General features: G+C 39.5%; 1 protein-coding gene and 1 non-coding gene across 4 annotated transcripts in view; one reads left to right on the top strand and one right to left on the bottom strand.

Annotated features, from left to right (window-relative positions):
• The window catches only part of LOC106870257 (neo-calmodulin), a 75,696-nt gene that overhangs the window by 58,212 nt on the left and 11,817 nt on the right, over positions 1 to 5,667 (top strand). The gene's annotated exons all lie outside the window — the stretch shown is intronic.
• On the bottom strand, positions 4,365 to 4,437 carry Trnar-ucg (transfer RNA arginine (anticodon UCG)). The gene has a single exon. It is a non-coding gene; the product is annotated as a tRNA-Arg (tRNA).

The raw sequence follows: 5,667 nt of genomic DNA, 5'->3' as shown, positions 1-5,667 counted from the left end.
CTTTACTCTTTTGGGGTTTTTTTTTGTACATACTCTTCTCGCAGTTATCGTTGTTGTTCTTGTTCTTGTTCTTGTTCTTGAGTTTGTTGTTGTTGTTGTTGTTGTTGTTTTTGTCGTTGTTGGTTCTTGTCAGAGACGACGCTGGCAGAATCGTTAAAGCGCCAGAAAAAACAAAATGCTTCACGTCATTTCTTCCGACACTTTACACTGTGAGTTCAAATCCTACCTGGATCAACTTTACCATTCATCCCCCTAGCGTCGATAAAATAAAGTACCAATCAAATCGACAAACCCTTGTTCTCGGAATTTCTGGCCTAAATCAGGGACCGAAGCGGCGAGTTGGCAGAATCGTAAGAACGTCCGATAAAATACTTTGCGCTATTTGTTCCATCGCTTTACGTTCTGAGTTCAAATCCAGCCGCGGTCAACTTTGCCATTCATCCCTCCTCGATAGGATTAGAACTCAGAACACAGAGGACGATACGAAATGCTGTAAGATAAGTAGTCCGTGCCCCACATCTCTCTCCACAGTCATCGTCACCACCATCGCCACCACCACCACCAACTTTACCTTCATAATATAATAATGCATGTATGGCGGCGAGGTGGCAGAATCGTTAGCGCGCTGGACGAAATGCTTAGCGGTATTTCGTCTGCCGTTACGTTCTGTGTTCAAATTCCGCCGAGGTCGACTTTGCCTTTCATCCTTTCGGAGTCGATAAATTAAGTACCAGTTACGCACTGGGGTCGATGTAATCGACTTAATCCGTTCGTCTGTTCTTGTTTGTTCCCTCTATGTTTAGCCCCTTGTGGGCAATAACGAAATAGGTATTTCGCCTGTCGCTATGGTCTGAGTTCAAATTCCGCCGAGGTCGACTTTGCCCTTCATCTTTTCGAGGTCGGTAAAATAAGGGGTTAAGTCACCATTAGTCTTTTCTTTCCTCTTGATTTTTCAAAATGGTTATTTACATCTTTATTGAAGTCTGCGAGCTTTTTTGAGTTGCAGGATTTGGAGAGTAGAGGGAGGACCAGGCAATAAGTCTGCTTCTCCATACTCATCAGTGGTTGGATTGGTCTTGTACAACCATCTGACCAAAGCAACTTTTGACCGTCCTGTTCTCGTTCGCCGGTGCATATCTAACCGCCCCGAGAATGGTACATAACAAATTTAACTGCATATGAACGGTACATCGGATTATCAATCCATGGAGATTAAGAGGCAATAAATAAGGGGCAGTGGAATTTGAACTCAGGCCGTTAAAAACCAAAATAAATTCTGCAAAACATTTTGTCCGACAATCTAAAGATTCTGGTAATCCATCCTTCTGGTGGATTTCTAGCATTGCCACAAGACCAGGAATATATGGGGATGAAGTTAATGGATTAAGCCAACGTTAGTACATGACTTGCGCTTTATGTTATCGACACCAGAAGAGTAAACGGTACCGTTGACCTCGGTAGGATTTGAACACAGAAAATAAAGAGCTGGAATAATACTGTAAGGCATTTTGCTTGACACTGTAACAAATCTGCCAGTTCATCACCCAATAAACAACAGCAGCAACAACAACAGCAGCAACAACAACAGCAGCAACAACAACAGCAACGACAACCATAAGGACAGCAACAATGGCATCAACAACGGCGCTATCTAAAAAGAATGAAACGGTTTCTCAGTTGAACGTCACTGCGCCATTTTGTTCGTAAAAGTAATTAATTTAGAAATGATGTTTTATTTGTCACGTTCGATTATGTTGAACATTGATTTGGTGTATGAAAGGTTTCAGGGGATACAAAGGGACATCAAAACCGACATACAGACAGACAAGCATAGACGGAAAGAATGGTGGAATAATATAGAAAAAAAAAAGCAAAACAAAAACAGGATGGTAATAGATGTCACAGTTGCAAAACAAAGGAGAGAAGAATTGTTCTCACACCAAACGTGACGCTTTATAAGAAGTGGTTGTCTTCGTGATTAGTTTCCCGATCAAAATCTATTTTCTTATAGAGAAACAGGAAAGATGAAAAAAAAAATCAAACAATACTGAAGCATACATACAAATATATATATACGTACATACACACATATACATACATATATGTGTGTGTGTTTGTGTGTATACGTACATACATATATATGTTTTACACGCATCTGTATACACACACACACACATATATATACATACACACATATACATACATATACATAGATATGTGTGTGTGTATGTACATACATACATACATATTTTTCACACGCATACACACGCGCGCACACGCACACATGTATATATGCATATAGGCAGGTATAGAAAATTATCACAGAATGATAATAAGAAAATTTCCCGGAGAAACGAATACACGACAAACGCAGACGGACAATGGAATTCTATCCCCTTCATCAGCAGCCGATTGAAAATCATGGCAATTTAGGCGCCTATGACAATATTGTTCCTACTGGCTGTACTCGCATCATATTTTGGTGGCGATCGAGGTTTGTTTGTGATCGATAACCTGCACAATAAAGAACACAAGAGTTTTGGACAAGATACATAAGGAAACGAACAAAGAAATATAAGCATATATTGTTTACTCGATGTAAAGAAGATTTTAAAACAAGTTTTGCAAAGAATGTAATTGTTAGCGAATGGATGTTTAAATGTAACTCGTGGAATATTGTTCTTTCTTATATCGCGAAGAAGATTAGTTTTTAAAATTCAAAGAAGGCTACTTGATGTTTGACAATAGAAACAGACTGTACACGTTCAGAACATTTAGGTGTACAGGGTGCAGCAAAAAGCCCTAGATACTACATTCTTGATAAACATGTCGCTTGGGTGTTTGTTGGTTGGTTGATCCTTGATCGTGACTGGTTGAGTTGATAAATGAAAATGTTTCTTAGGCTGTGTGTAGAAGTAACTAAACAATATCTGCGAACATTTAACAGAACACTGGGCATTAAGGGAAACTGTTTTGGCCGTTTGCGGGTCACAACAGTAATAATTACATACTGGGAGAAACATACTGCTCGGAGTTTACGGTAAGCTGTCGATATGGCCACATGCGACTTGCCCAACATTCCTGGAAACAATTGTGTTAGATTCGTGGCGACAGTGGTCCTCGGTCAGCTGTTTGAGCCGTTTGCGTGGGACGTTTGCGTATTTCATAATTCGGTTTATTCGTCTCAAAATTCTTGATTTTAAACTCATCACTTCTATGTTGTTGTTGTTGTTGTTACCATTTTCCCATAATCCCTCCAGACATTAGGTACCGGAAGTTAAAACTGAACATCAATGATATTCATCGCAACAGTTTGCGGAGATCTAAAATGACGATGACTAATGAGTAATTAGATCTTTTTCTTTCGACGAATTGATAATTAAAGGGTGAAACTAACAGTAAATACGGCGTAACACAGAAAGCAAGCCTAATGATTCATTTTCCAACAATATTCTACAAAGCTATAAAAACGTTGTCTTATGACACTAGAGAGTTCATTTAAACCCCTTTCTCTTAAACATGAATTTCTAAAATGGCGTTTCTAACTATTAGCATCGCCATTGAGTCCAAAACAAACAAACAAAAAAGTTCACAAGTTTTCTCTGCAAGAACTGGAAGTTGAATATCTCTAGTTGTTGTTGTTCTTTTCATAAATCACCATTATGTAAAAAGCTCTTCCGACCCTTCATCAGTGAGACTAACGCAGGAGTTTGCATGTCCCAATGGACTTTTAGTTTATGGACGCAGAAATGACTCTTCGACAATAATTATTCAATTGTTCCCAAGCGATCTTTGGTTTTTTTGCTGTAAATGTTTTGCTTCAGGTCAAGCTCGATCGGACAGAACTATAATCGAAGACTTCCATCCACGACTATCACTAAATATTTAGAGATGTTTGGCTATTACACCATGTACTATGTCATTTACTTACGTGGCGGTACAGTGGAGATTTTGGTGGGATTTGGCTAATATATGTAACAGGTGGGATGAGAACATAAAACTACTTCGTTACCTCGTCAGATTGTTGGATACTGGTTCACACTAAGGTTTTACAGTTCAAATTCCGCCGAGGTCGACTTTGCCATTCATCCAATCGGCATCGATAAAATAAATACCAGCTGTGCAGTGGGTTAGTTGCAATCGATTAGATCTCATTTCCCTAAAACATTTCCGTCCTTATGCCTAGAGAAAAAAGAATTATTACTATTAAGATATCGATCTGGTAGAATCGTTTGCACTTCGGACAAAGATGTTTAGCGGCAAGAGAACGAGAGGGAAAGACACAGGTGAATGAAAGTATATTCTTTTATGCGTTCCAGCCAATAGCTGTGGCCGTGCTGGTGCTCCGCCAGCAAAAGATTAGAAGACCACGACGAGACTCGAACTCGCAATCTTCTGATTCGAAGTCAGACGCCTTATCCATTAGGCCACGTGGCCGGTTGCAACCAAGGCTGCATATAAAGCACATAAGATATTGAATGGTCGATAAAACAGACTTAAACATTACATTCTTTTAATCCAAGCCTGTTTATAGAGTTCGTCATTCTACAAGCAAAACAGATTTGTAAAGTCAATCCACATGTCTATCACGAAATCAGATTCTGTTTAGCTTTTCACAACTCCATCAAGAGATGCGGTCCCATAAGGCGCGAGGATGTGCTTCTAAGAACAGATTCGATTGTTCCAATAAAGAATCAAAAATGGTGAGATCACATCTCGCTTAATGGTCTTCAACACTGAAATTTTATAAAAGAGGCGGCGAGCTGGCAGAATTCTTAACACGCCGAATAATATGCTTAGCAGCATTTCGTCCGTCTTTACGTTCTGACTTCACACTCTGCCGTGGCCCACTTTGCATTTCCTCCTTTCGGGGTCGATAAAACAAGTACCAGCTGAATGCTGGGGTCAATGTAATCGACTTATATCCTTCCTTGAAATTACTGGCCTTGTGCAAAAATTTGAGATGAATATAAAAAATGACCAGGACACAACCAACAAAATTCCCTGATGCATTCCCGAGAAACGGTCACCTCTTTGATTCTGCCAAACGTTATCTTAACGTATTTGCTGCCAGGATTTCAGAATTAATCGATGCAACCATTAACAACAACAAAAACAGCAGCAGCAGCCACATGAACCTTCTCGAACCATGAATCTCTTTTCTCGCCTGTGGACCGCCGATATGGCTTTGATAAAGCCAGACCTACTGGACATCAGCACACAACTCACACTACCCAACGGACACCCAGAGTTTAATATGTGTGTGCGTGTGCATGTATATATGCCCCCCTCTCTCTCACTCTCTCTCTCTCTCTCTCTCTCTCTCTCTCTCTATATATATATATATATATATATATATACCTAAATACATTATATATATACATGTACACACACACACACACGCGCTTGCTTGCAGAGACACACACATATAGATATAGATATATATTGTTATCCAAGAGGGAAAAAATGTGGCATACTCGATAATTAAGAGATTCTCTTCTACATGAAACCATTGGTAACCTGGTTGTCCCACAAATAAAGAATATTTGTCGTTCAATGCGGTGTTGAGCACCCATTCTCACTGTTCGATATTAGAGTAGGCATGTACGTATATATGCATGTATGTATGTATGTATGTATATATGTATGTATGTATGTATATATGTA

This window comes from Octopus bimaculoides, chromosome 20 (genome assembly GCF_001194135.2).
Source record: "Octopus bimaculoides isolate UCB-OBI-ISO-001 chromosome 20, ASM119413v2, whole genome shotgun sequence".
Classification (NCBI taxonomy): domain Eukaryota; kingdom Metazoa; phylum Mollusca; class Cephalopoda; order Octopoda; family Octopodidae; genus Octopus; species Octopus bimaculoides.
Note: the sequence above shows the minus strand (reverse complement) of the source record. Positions and strands in the feature narration are given on the sequence as shown.